The sequence below is a fragment of the Rhea americana genome, unplaced genomic scaffold, assembly GCF_003343005.1.
Source record: "Rhea americana isolate MKP2758 unplaced genomic scaffold, rheAme1 scaffold_14, whole genome shotgun sequence".
Classification (NCBI taxonomy): domain Eukaryota; kingdom Metazoa; phylum Chordata; class Aves; order Rheiformes; family Rheidae; genus Rhea; species Rhea americana.
The window spans coordinates 2,510,185-2,523,826 of record NW_028185483.1 but is presented as its reverse complement, the minus strand read 5'-3'; the positions used below and the strand labels follow the sequence as shown (position 1 = coordinate 2,523,826).

At 36.2% G+C, this 13,642-nt stretch overlaps 1 long non-coding RNA gene across 8 annotated transcripts in view; it reads right to left on the bottom strand.

Moving 5' to 3' along the window:
* LOC146599386 (uncharacterized) overlaps positions 1-13,642 on the bottom strand; it is a 333,890-nt gene that overhangs the window by 49,928 nt on the left and 270,320 nt on the right. The window contains exon 4 of one of the 8 annotated variants that reach the window (XR_014895005.1): positions 12,442-12,606. The exons of the other annotated variants lie outside the window; for them this stretch is intronic. This is a non-coding gene — a long non-coding RNA (uncharacterized LOC146599386). Of the gene's footprint in view, positions 1-12,441; positions 12,607-13,642 lie in introns of those variants that run through there. 8 annotated transcript variants of the gene reach the window in all.

Below are 13,642 nucleotides of genomic sequence, written 5' to 3'. Positions count from 1 at the left end.
CCTTGTAAACGTTTTTTTTGCTGTCTGAGAACAAAAAGTTCTGTTATCACAAAATCTCATTTGTGTGTTTTTTTTTTTTTTTTTTTTTTTTTTTTAAGAAAAGGGCAGGCTATTCAAAAGTATTATGCAATAACCCCTTCCAGGCTGGCAGCCTATTTGTCTACATACAGCTTCAGCCCCACAACACCACAACATCAGTTACCACAAAATTGCAGATTTGTGAGAAGAGAAAGGAGGCAGAATAAGTTAAAAGATGTTTAAGTACAGTCATTTTTGTAACTTGGGCGCTATACTCCCACTTTAAAACTGCCAATGAACCACTTGGAATTTTCTTTTGCTTGCTATCCTGTTTAAGACCTCTATGAATAGCAGAGAAAACAGCTCTACAGTAATAAAACCAGGGTTTTGTTTTCCTTCTTTAAAATTGAGGCATTGGGTAAAATAAAGGTCATTGCAACAACCTTTGAAAGCACAAGAAGAGTAATTTTCCCCCTTTTGCTTTTTTTACTGGTTTTCAATGCAATGTAAAAAATCATTTTTAAGTTTGCCCATCTGTTTTACATAAAACCTTAGCTGACCTTACACAAAGTGAAACAAATGCACAAAAAGCTTTGCTTTTGGGTTCTTGCCAGTGAGACAGAGCAAAAAAAAAAAGAATATGTAAAGTTCGATCCTGCTCTGGTGTAAATTAGCCTAGCTCCAGTGGGGACTTAATGTTGATTTATACCAGCAGAGGCTGTAACTTGTATTTCTTATAAAAGCTGGACCAGTTGTTAGACCCGGTCCTGCTACCACTGAAGTCAACTGAAGTTTTGCCCTTGGTTTTGGTGAGGTAGCTGTGCTTGCTGCAGATGGATGAACAGTACCTACCTGTATAGTCAGCACGCATTACTGTGCAAATTGAGGAATGCAGTGTAAGTAACTCCTGGAGATTTGTGGACTTGCAGGTGTAAAGGAAGCCCTTCAGCTGCACCTTGGCTTGGTACTATTTGTGTATAAGGGTCAGCTCAGGCCTTGTCTAACCAAGGAAATCATCTGACATCCGAATTTAAGCAAAGAGATTCTTGACACGCACAGGCTCAGCTTATGTCCTACTGCTTTTTTCGTGTTAACACAGCGTGGGAGAGGCTAGGCTATGTGACTCAAAAGGTGCTGGGACAGTGAGCTTGTGCTCTGGGAGGGGATAGGGTGAGGCATGTGGAAGCAGAGCACCGGGCGAGAAAATATCATCCTTCAATCCACACGCGCCTCACACTGCTCTTCAGTAAAAGTTCCATTAATGTGACTGAGGGGTGAAATATGCCCATTATATCCACACTCCAATCTAATATGATTAATGAGTATAATGTAAGGTCCAAGCTTTTAATTAAAAAAGCAATCATAAGTTACTGAACAATGAAGGTCCAGCTAAGTTTTTCAGTAGTAGGTTATTTAATGGAATGAGATGCCCCCAAAAGAGGCAATGGGTCAAATATCTCTCCTGACTTACATTTTGTAGAGAGCTAGTGACTTTGATTTATAACAGAAATCAGAATTTTATATGTATATATCTATATGAGCACATCTATATATGTATCATACTGAGCATATATGGTAATGCTTTCATTTAGAAATTGCCTAAACTTTCAAAGTTTTTCAGTTGCTTATTAATTTGCCATACTTACTTACTTAAAGTTCTTGGAATGAAAATTCCTCTTTGCAGAATATCTGCCAATTTAATTCTTGTGTGTGCCAAAAAATACTCCAAGGACATGGTTATTTTGACATGGTCAAGTAAAGACTTTAGGAAGGGCTCTCTACAAAATACACACTTTTAAGCAAAGTGTCAATATTTGGGTAAAAAGCAGTTGTTGTGTATTTATCATTAGTCTGCTTTTCTTTTGTATGAAAACTGTCCAAATTTGACCATGTCATTGGTGTCAGTTCACCCATGTCCAGTAGAGACTTGACAGAGGTTGACGTACTCTGTAATATTATCACTTTATATTTCAATTAACTTAAAATGAGATTTACAGTATAGTCTATTCCATAAGTTTTTTTCTGGCCTCTGAACAGCGAAAAATGTCTCTAACAATGGAATAAGATGGAATATTTGCAATGAAAAATCTAATTCTTTTCTGAAAGAAAATAAATATCTGACATTGATTAACTTCATTTGTAAATACAATTAATATGCAATAAGGCATACAAATACAGTGGGAAAGAAGTGCTGTCCTTGAAACCAATATTCCATCAAATACAGAGTCTTGTTGACTAAGACTGATACCAACTGCTCTGAAGAAAAATGAGAAAAAAAAAAAAACAGCAATAATTATGATGTAATCTGCCTGCTATGAAAGCACTAGATTTGGGTCGTTAAAAGTTTCCTTTGCCATGAAATACAAGTTTTTATATTCTTACCCACTTCCATTCTGTCTACATTGGCCTATCTATGTTGGTCATTAAAAGGGAAAACAGCTGACATCTAATGCTTTTCACTTTATTTAGAAAGATAAGATCTGGCTGAAAATGAATCTCAAAACTGAATACTTTGTCCTGATTAAAACGTTGGATTTCTTTCTCCCTTGTAATAATGGTACTAAGTAAAATGGAGCAGAGGCACCAATTTCCATATTCAAAGTGAAGCTATCAGAAAACAGTGGACTGGAGGAAGGAAGAGTAACAGGCAAAATCACTTCTTTCCATTTAGGGCATTTTTTCATATATCAACACACTTTTCTAGAGAGCTTTCTGTAAAGCAAACTAATTTTTCCAGCTAGAAGAAGTCACATAAAATAGAAGGGATGAATGCGAGGAGAAAATGCAATGGTTTTGTCACCTACTGGACTGTGTGAGCTTTTCTCTGACCATTTTACCTTTGCTCATCTACGGCAGTGAAAGGTTTTTTTTTTGGTTCTCTTAGCAAAAGGAATAAAAATTTGGGCTAAGAAAAGATTTTAGAACCACAGAGTGGTCAGCCCAGCTTTCTGTTGTACCTCAGGCTGCTGATGGTAACCCAGGGAGCTGTGGCGTCTTCAGACACATTTAATGCCCGATGTCAGCAGGCTTCCAAAGCTAATACATCTTCTCCCCCAAGACAGACGAAGTGTCTGTAATAGCTACCTGTAACAGCGTTTCAGTGGGCTGGCAAATAGTAAATAGGTCAGCCAGGGGAGGCTGTTTCTCAAAAATACAGGATGTTATGGAGTAGCTGATGTCAGCTGCTGCCCCGCTGTGGGGCAAGGATTGTTGTCTCCTGTTAAATTTGTACCTCGGTAGGAGCTAAGAGCTATGGGTTCATAGAGCATTTTGTGAGCTAATACAGCTCTGGACCAGCATATACCCTTTGAAATTATTTCTGCTAGGCCTGTTTGGCAGACTGCCAAGCCATAGTCCTCTGGGTGTCTGTCTGAAATCTTTTTGAGTGTCTTTTGCAAGTCTGCTTCAGCAGCTTGTCCCAAATTTTCCTGTTGTGCTTCAGACCATTTTTTTTTTTGCTTGGTGGGAGAAGAGACAAAAACATCAAAGCTAATAGTTCTGGCGCTGCACTCTAACAGCCTTTTGATAGTATTTATCTTTAGCCATTCTTTTTTTCTCCATCTGTTTTTTTCCAGAAAAATAATAAATAACCAGACCAGTAAATTGTATTCCTAAAATATTATGGAAGAACTCCAGGTCTATTAAAGGCTTGGTTATGGCACTTCAGGAAATACCATTTGGAGGCTGTTTATTCCCCTCTTGACCCAGCTCAGCTCTCTGCAAGGGGGCATTTAACTGACCTTTTAGAGAATGTTTTTGTATTCTACTCTTTTTTGTTTTCTTTTCTGCAAAGAGAGTGAAAAAAAAGAATTTTCCCATTTTAGTTAAATGATGCACAAGCTAATTCAACCCTGGAAAGATCAACGGAAACACTGTACCCAGGGACAACTGGTTCAGTTCTGAATCTAGCTCCTACCACCTCCTCACCTTGTGTCTTCTTTGCTCCTAATTTACTAACAGGCTACAATGACAACAATGCATGGCTACTGCACATCCAATCCCAGCTGAGAGGGCTGGCAGGTAAACTTCTTCCTATTTCCTACCTCTGATCAGTCCTTCCTTATCAGTCACCTCTAGAAAATAATGAAGGACTCCTCTTTTTTTTTTTTTTTTTTTTAATACACTGCTAGCAGACTACATCTAGACTATGTCAGTAGGGCTCATATTCCAAGGTGAGGGCCAAGTTTAATCTCACCCTGGGGTGACTTTCTCTCTTTTGTAGACTATGGGTTATGTTACATTCTCTGTTTCATTATTTCTGGCCTACCTGTTCTGGTCAATTGACTTTGCTAAATCACAGCTGAATTCAGCTGTAAATATTTTAGTGATTGTGTTCTTAAGGAAACAGTGGTCCAAATGTGAGTACTTGCAGCAGATATCAAAGACACATTTCAGCCAAAGGGTCAGTATCACACTAATTCAGGTGAAGCTAAACACACAAAACAGAAATTTTCTGTCACTGAACAGACACATTGCCTAGTGACAGATATTTCTTATCAATTCTCAGGTTAAGATATTTCTAGCATCCATCAAGTGAAGCTGATATAAAAAGTTTTTATTAGACTTTTTATATAGAGAAAAATAATTAATGAAAATACTTTTTTGTCTTTATTGCTGATGGAGAGCTGAGAATTCTTCTGGAGTAACATTATTAATTCACAATGGCAGGAATTAGGGCTTTTCTGTACTAGAAAACTACACTGAGGTAGAACACCACCTTGAAGCAATATACACAGCAGATTCTCCTGACAGGGCTAACGCACAGAGAATGAGGCAACTGGACTTGGCCATGGAATAACTGCATGATTGTTGAAAAAACTGTGGTCTTTCCATGAACATTTGTAGTTGCTCAGAGTTGGGATCCCGAATCCTTCAGAATAGCCCATCTCAACTCACTGCCCTTCTTCCTTCGTGTGGAATGAAACTATTAATGGGCCATTACACTCACTATCATTTTTTTTTCTTTGCCTGTTGATACTGTGGAATTTTCATGGAAGGGCCTGTTTTGTATTTGGTGTTTGAACAACTCATGTCCCTGAACAGCCCTGATCTCAGCTACGGAATATAGGTCTGCTGGAATCCAGACAATAAAAACCTGCTGTTGAAGCATGCAGATGAGTTGAATCCCCCTGGTCTCTACAGGTGTCCCTAAGAGGGGGTTATCGCTGGCTAAAGATAACAGGAAAAAAACAGAAAGTAAGTGTAAATGAAAGGAATTTATGTTTGTTTTGTTGGGATTTGCTTAAATTGTGAATTGCAGTGCTTTGAAGGTGTGCTACGATGGAGCAAGGTGCTATTTTACAAGTGCTGTAGGGCATTCTTCCAATCATTTGAGGAGAAAGTAATACATATTCTAAAAAATATTGTATCTATTCTTGTAATGCAGGTTCATTAGGCATCAGATTGATTTATTGTATTGTTTCCATTATAAATTATTTTCATTATGTTTTATCACAGTACATGACTACTGCCCTGGGGGAATGTGCAGGAATGAACTGAATGGCAAGCGTAATAGACTGTTTTAATTAAAATAGTGTAATGCATATTTCAGTGCTATTAACAAAAACAAAATTGATTTTGTTTTCTGGGTAATTGAATATATTAAAGCCCAGGTGCTTTGCTTCTATTGTTTAACCCTCTGAGTTCAGCTTCATTTAGTGTTTTACAGCAGAAAATTCATTTATTACCAACCATTTTAGAGGGAGAATTTTTTCTCTGCCAGTGACATTTTCTTCTTCCTTCTCCCCCCCCCCACTTCCAGTCTCCTAGTGCATGCATATGCCACTACTGAGGAACAGGAATGCATAAACAGGAATTTCAATAATGAAAAAGTCTTGATGCTTTCCAGTGGCTTCAAGTGAGCTCTAGACAGTGGGGATGCTGATCCATGGTAAAGGAAAGCCCATTATTCCTGTGAACTTTTTAACCTGATGTTCTGTGGAGACAGCAGTAGTCAGCCACCATAATTCCATTAGTTAATGAACACTTCAGGAATTTGTCCATCATAAGAAAGACCCTTTAAAATTATAGTCAATCAATGACACCTACTCTTTTAAGTGGCTTCCTTTTCTCCTCTTTCTTTTGATTTATGTCAGCTATGAGTCTTTTTTATTTCCTTTAGCCCTCCAGATCTCCGAAGTTTACCTTTTATCAAAAAGATGCATTATGCTAGTGACATGACAGACACACAGGCAAATCAGGTTAATGATTTCTGACCAGGGCAGCCAAATGAAACCAAGCTTGAAAATGAACAGTGCCAAGAAACTGGGCTACAGGATCCATCTGTCCATGAAAGAAACCATTTTGGCTAGCAGTTGTCATCTGTCATATTCTAAATATGAAAGTTTCTTTCACTTTTGCCTGTGGAGTTTTCACTGGAAACTAATACATGTATTGTGCAGAGCGGGATGCCTCTGGTTCAACTATTGTGAGTCCCTGTTTTTTTTTTTTTTTTTTTNTTTTTTTTTTTAATCACTTGTTAGGGTGGCATGTTGTATTTCATATAACTGGATTTTAGGTATCCAGGCTGTGTGTTTCTCTTACTCTCACCCTTTCTTTCTGTCTCAAGGAGAGGTGCTTCTGTCCTCAGCTGTCTTGTTGATGCAGTCACATATGGGCAGTTGCAGCTAGCAGAAGAAAAAGTGGAAACTTTACATAGCCATGCCTTTTCTAATCACGACAAAGCCAATTGCAGAAGGATCCTGGGGAGGGGACGAAGTTTGCAGGAGTGGCCTAACACTATATTACTCTGGGAGGATGCCTGAGGAATAGTTACTGCTTGTTGCAGACCAAGGCATTGAGATTCAAAACCGAGAAGGAGAAATATCCTCCTTCCCTGTAGCACTCATCAGATCTGGGCCTGGAGGGCATTCCTTAGAGCAGAAGTGAAATGGATATGGAAAATACCAGCTTATTGGGGGAAAAAAACCGTAGTTGTCCAAGTAAACAGTAAAATTCCCATTGACAGCAACAGAAGGCAGTTCACCATTTTATAAAGCCTGCTATATTTGCCAGGCATATGCAGCTTGCTAAAAGTGATCAGTAATTGTAAAATAAAGAAATTGTAATAGCAATTTTAGTTTAATTTTATTTGAAAGTAAAAAGACCACTCCAAACTAATTGGAGCAATATGAAGTATGGCAATGTCTGTCTGGGATATGTCAAATTTAAGAATAAATCAAATGGCTAGAGAAAAAAAAAATCAGACATTCCAAAATGAAAGGAAAGTCAGGCTGCACAAAAGCTGTTACTTCAAACCCACCCAGTTATTCTGAGGACACTCAGACAACACTAATCAATATGGTAGTCTGAAGACTTTCTGTATAAAGCCTATCATAGAACTATAGGATGGTAAGGTTGGAAGGGACCTCGGGAGATCATCTAGTCCAACCCCGAGGGTAGCCCATACAGGGATTGAACCCGCAACCTTAGCATTAGCAGTACCACACTCTAACCACCTGAGCTAAACCTATGCTGCTTAAAATAAAATATGAGTATCATCTTCTTTTCCCTGTCAAAAATCTTCTGTTCAAATTCATTTACTCAACAAAAGCCTTTTAAAAATGATTGTTCTGCTTTTATAACAGAAGAGGAGGTCGTAATTAAACTGGTGAGTCATCAGCCAATTGGGTTTCATAGGAAATCCCTTATTACTTTAAAACACCTGCTGTAGCTCTTTGACTCATTTCCCATAGAAGAGTTGCAGATACAGATTGATTTCAAATAGTTCTCATAAAAGAATAGATCACTAAGCTGGTTTTACATAAAATTCAGTCTTTATAGTTTCTATTCCTATGCAATTATTGAGATCTGGCTGAATCCCCAGCCACTTCTGGATTATGATTTATAAAACACAAGTCTAGATTCAAAAAAAATTTTTTTTTAATGATTTCCCATATTTTGCTGTTATTAGCTCTGTTTTTATAGTGCACCTCCCCATGTTTCTTCTCCTTGGAACTGGTTACCTTTAATTAGTTATAAGATGCATTTAAGGATTAAGAGGAATATGCTGAACTGTGTTGAAAAGTATTTAAATACTGTAGCATGATAGAATGACATCCTTATTTTTGGCTTATTATGGCTTATTTTTCTATTTGGCTATATGAACAGTAATTGTTCAACTTCCCAATATTAAATTTATTCAGTATATAAAAAAAACCCTAAAACATAATCCCGATACTATCATTTGATAGACAATGGATATCAGCCTTAGATAAACATTAATTATTGCTTGCTCATTTGCTATATAAAATTTTTAGAGAAAAAGATTTGTAAGGACCAGAGAAATCACAGCAACTCATTTAAAAATGGTCAATAATTTACATCATAAAAATAGTTATTATATTTTGAGTTATGCCCTAATATTTAAAATATGTAGCAATTTTATAAACCATTCTCAGTGCTGCTTTAAAAATGGTTAAATAATCCTAAACAATTTGCAATATTTTAATATATTATACTTAAATATAATAGAAGATGTTTCAGAATGATCAAAATGGTATTTTCATATTTTGAAGTTCAAACAAGATCTATTTACTGTTTCAGAAACTGACTGAAAGAATATTATAGTGAACTTCAAGATGGAGAAAGTTTATCTTTGGCAGAAGAAATAGGACTTCATTATTCATGATCAAACACAATTTATATTCTCATTTAGATTTCAGTATTTGTGCTCAATACAAATATTCTATAATAGGAATAGAATGCCCAAGTTTGAAAGCAATTGCTTAGAAAATATGTGAACTGTCCTGACTGTGCAAAAATATTCACATAAAAAAAAAAATCAAAAGAGATACACGAAAAAAGTAAGTTTAAAATTAATAAAATCTAAAACATAGAGCAATTGCCAGTGATAATGCACTGTATTCACAAAATGCAAGCTTAAAGAAATTCACTTTATAATTGGAGTTCAAAGCTTTACAGCAGTTCAAAAGTTATATAGGATTTTTTTTTTTTAAAGGAAAATCAGAAAAGAGTATCACTCAATGAGCTGATCTGGGAGCTAAACTTTTGTACTTCTTTTTAAGCAATCCATGTTTGAAAAACACAAAAGATATTTCAATTTGTTCAGACACACAGTCACACCTTTGTGGTCAAATCTTCACCTGAGTTAGAGAACATTTCAATTGAAATCAATCTATCTTCCCTTTAAAGCTTTCTTTTCTCCTCAACTCAACTCCGGTGTATTCTATGACGGAAAAAATAAGTCCTCAGATGCCTCTCTCTGCTGTGTTCTATAAACAATTGCTACAGTGAAAAAATGAAGCAAGTATACAGCAAGTATACTAAACATATATATTAGAAGGCTCACAACTTCTATCACCACTGAAAAGGAATTAAAATTTGCTCAGAAGTAGCAGCCAAACATTAACATTACATTTCACCAGGAATGGACTTGGGTCATATAAGAAAAACTGTCTAGACCTTAGCCTTACACTAGATTTACCCTAGAACTCGTTTGTTTGAAATGTTATACGTTTGTCGTTTATCTTCTGTTTGTGTCTCGTAGGTGTCAGTCTTCCAAAACGTTGTTCGTTTGCTAAGTAAGTTCATGCAGACTAATCCTGCTAAAGCCATGAAGGAAGGATTCGCACAGTGGCCAATACACAGTGTCTGCTAGTAGGTATGTGCTGAAGTTGTTGCAGCCTCCTTAGATTGTAAACTCCCCAGGACTCAGATTACTTTATTTTTTTAACTTGCATTTATGCAGACTGTGCAGTGCCCAGCAAAACAGGCACTATTCTTACTTTAGTTTTTAACTGTTGTTATGGTATGTTATGTTTTCATTCGTAAGACTTGTAATCAAGAGTTAATAATGTGACCATTAAAATTTCCTCTACTAGATGAGACACATTATTTTCTACTTTTCTGTGCTGTTACTGAACACATACAGACTGGCCTGCCTTTCTTCCTGTCCTTCAAAAACCAGCCAGACTTGCTTCTCTCAAGGCAAAAGGAAATGGCAAACAGAAACTATCTACTGCTCTCAGACAAGCTACTAATATGTAACTCAATTTTCCATAAATAGTGTCTGCATCATCTGAATTCAGCTATTTCTGTCTGCTAATAAGCTGCACATACTGACTAATTCATATATAGCTTCTCTGAAGTCAAATCTATTCCATCTAAATATGATTTTGAACGTTCGCTTTTAAGGAGTAATTCTGGCTCTGAACCAAGACAGGAACTGATCTTGCAGTATATGCAAGTGTAACTTCTGTGAAAGCCAAGGAGATTTTTGTTTATCAAATGCACACAGAACTGAAAAAACAATCATAATGAACCATCTTTCAGAGAACTGAATGGAAAGTACTGGTTTTTATTATCCTTTCCAGTCAAAAAACCCTTTGCCTCACTCCTACTTTTGTTTTTTAAAGAGTGTGAATTCCAGTCGTCTTTCTTTATACCAATATGGATTAGGACCTCGCTGAAATTGAGTATTAAAATCAATGTTAGATTTATCTGTTATACTGGCAAGCCAGTGAACTTCTGGTCCTCAGTGTAGTGGTCCTTATGAAGGAAAGCAGGCTACAGCTAGAGTCTACGACTTTACAGTACACTTTACTGGTAAGCTTGACTCCAAATCTTAGAATATGAGTCTAGAAAAGGCTTTGAGTGATTATCTTGTTCATCTCAAGTCAGGATCTACTCTAACAGTGTCATTTCTGACATATTTGCCTAACCTCTTCTTAGAGTATTCCAGTGATGGCTATCTCACAACATTTTTAGGCTACTCCAATGACTAAACAGCCTTTCAGATGAAACATTTTCCCAGACTAGTCTGCATCTGCTATGCTGTAGTTTGCACTATTACTTTTTTCTCCCATTGCTAGAACAGAGAATAACATATATTAACTTCTCCACAGAAGCAAAGTGCTATGTATGTGAAATGTTACGACTGTCTCTTCCTTTAGACCAGCCCCAAACTTTCAGTCTTTCATTTGATCATGGTTTTACTTTGAAATTTTTCTTGTGCCTTCACATTTCCTCTTAATCCTTCCACAAGATATCTTGTGCTTCTGGTCAGAAATCAGAATCAGTCCAGAAATACTACAGGACAGAGCTTTTATCATGACACCTTTACAACCATCCATCTGATGTCTGGAAATATTTTAAAACAAAAGACAGAAAGATGAATAAAGATTAAAAGTAATAGAAAATAAAATCCTTCATCCCCTTCTCCCTCAAACAATTCAAAGTACATTCACTTAAAATTTGGGGTGAAAAGTCATCCTGATTATCTTTGAATCCCTTTATCCTTGCTTTTATGTTTTCCATTATTGCTATGAGACTTTTACCCCTATTTCAGGGCTTTTTGTCAGGTGAAAAAGCCTGCCCCAGTGTAAAGCAGCCCTGAAGGCCTAGGTAAAACCAGGACACAAAAGCATTTTGTGGAAAGAAAAAGGGAAACAGCCATACGATACAGGTTTTGTATTCATGCCAGGATCTGTGAGAGACTCAGGACTACTTTCTGAATTGTCAGAATGGTGATGTGACAAATACTCCCCTGAAGACTAGACGCAGACAGAGAAGAAAGAATGTTTAAATCTGTCCACTCTTCATTATCTTGGCTATTAGATCTTTCATTGCTTTGAAGAAACAGCCTAAAAAATCAGCTAAGCTATTTTAATATGTAGGTTAAAAAAAAAAAAAAAAAAAAAAAAAAAAGATCCAACCTGAGGCAAGTGGATCATAAGGCTGATTCCTAATCCAGTCTAGAACTTCATAGGGAAATACAGCAATAATCAGCTAGTATTTAGTTGATTAAACTATACTCATAGTAGCCTAAAATAGAGAAAAAAATGATTCATTGGTTCATACTTTTATAATAATGTTCTCTCTTTTATCTGATAATCTTTAATAAAAAAGAAAAGAAAGTTAGTTACCTTAACATATTTTTCTAAAAGAAGCATATTTTTCTTGGTTTTGGTACGTTGTATATATTTTTTTGTAGTGTAGTGGAACAAGAACTACTCTACAACTGAAGAAAAAGCAGCAGATATTAAAAAATAGAAAGGTATGTCTTAGAAGTGTATTAACCAGAGGTTTAGAAAATGGGTTCCATTTAAATGAAATGATAGAAAGCAAATCTATAGACATATCTGCACTCTAGTGCTTCTCTGAGTCATGAAACTCCCAGCTATAAAGAAAAGTTACAAATGAGACGTAAAGAAGGGAAAAAAAATCAAACAATTCTTCAGAGACACAAATTCAAATTTTACTTTTTGATAAAATATGATTCATTGCAAGAAAATTACTACCCATCATAATAAATCATGATTATCTGTATTGTAGCCAATCACAGGGAAGTAGCTCAGGGAAAGAGAATTCAGTTGTGCCTCAGATTACATCCACTCCTTCTGCATTTAATGTACAAATATATGAAAACAATTACATACTAATAAAATATTAAATTGAACCCAATAATGCATAGTCCAAAATAAGATACCTGAGCTACGAAGGACTTTTTGATGAACTGGTAGGTACCTCTGGCTGTAGCTAATGATTATTTATCTGTGAGCCTAACATGCTCTTGCTCTGTTATGTTGGTTTTCTGGGATTGACCTTCAGTAGATTAATATGGCATCACTGTAAAAAAAAGTGGAAGGCATGTGAAGAGAGGCTGTCTATATGAATTACAGAAAAAGAATATATTGTGCAAGTATTAGATGCAATAGATATATCTTAAAGTGTGTATTTTGGCAAGCCTAGAACACTCATAATAGCTCTTTTATTTTAGACCGTACTATTATAAAGCGATTTCATCTGAGATTTAACCCGTTTTGCACTAATTCACCTGTAGCAATAGGCAAGCTAGACAGAAGTTATTGGAAGACAAAAATTGAGTCTTTGACCGTCTCACCCACATTCAACAACAGACCCTTCTTAGTGGAAAAAAAGCACAGTGGAGATGACTTTCTGGGACTGTGTCCTTCTCTCTGATCCTGGTTGCAAACTATTTCCTACTGGTACAAGTGAACACCATTTCCTGTTCCCATCTTTCCCATACCTTTCTGTGACTTCTCACTATAAATTTGTCTCATGTTTATGTACCAAACTCTTAAAAACATATATATACATCATGTAAAACACAGACATCCTAGAAATGACATTAAACCAGAGGGAGTCTCTTTCTAACTTTATTTTCCTTCACTGATGTCTTTGAATGCTCATGGCTGACTGCTTTCCTATAGCATATTCCCTAGCAGTTATTTAATTACATTGCTTGCCAAGTCTTTGGTGAGCATAAACAGGTGCTTCATGTTTATAGGATTGCATTAGGTTAAAAAAAAAAAAAAAAGGCACTGCCTATCAGAGATATAGGACAGAAAAACTATTTGAGAAGCCTGTGTCTTTGGGGGAAAAGTATTAACAGATCAGCATAGACAGATTTTATATTCTTCAATGTATTTGCAAAATGCATTGGCTAGATTAGGATCTGACATACTCATTTTTTAGATAATGTTCTTGTAAGGGAGATGGGGGTTGCATATACTAAAATTTCTACATTACCTTCAAAGGTTAGATATAGATGCTAGACATTCTTATCTACAATCATCTTCCCCCCTTTCCCCCCCCCAAAAAAAAAAAAATCTTCTTGAAAGGGAAGGAGGCTCTGGGAGAA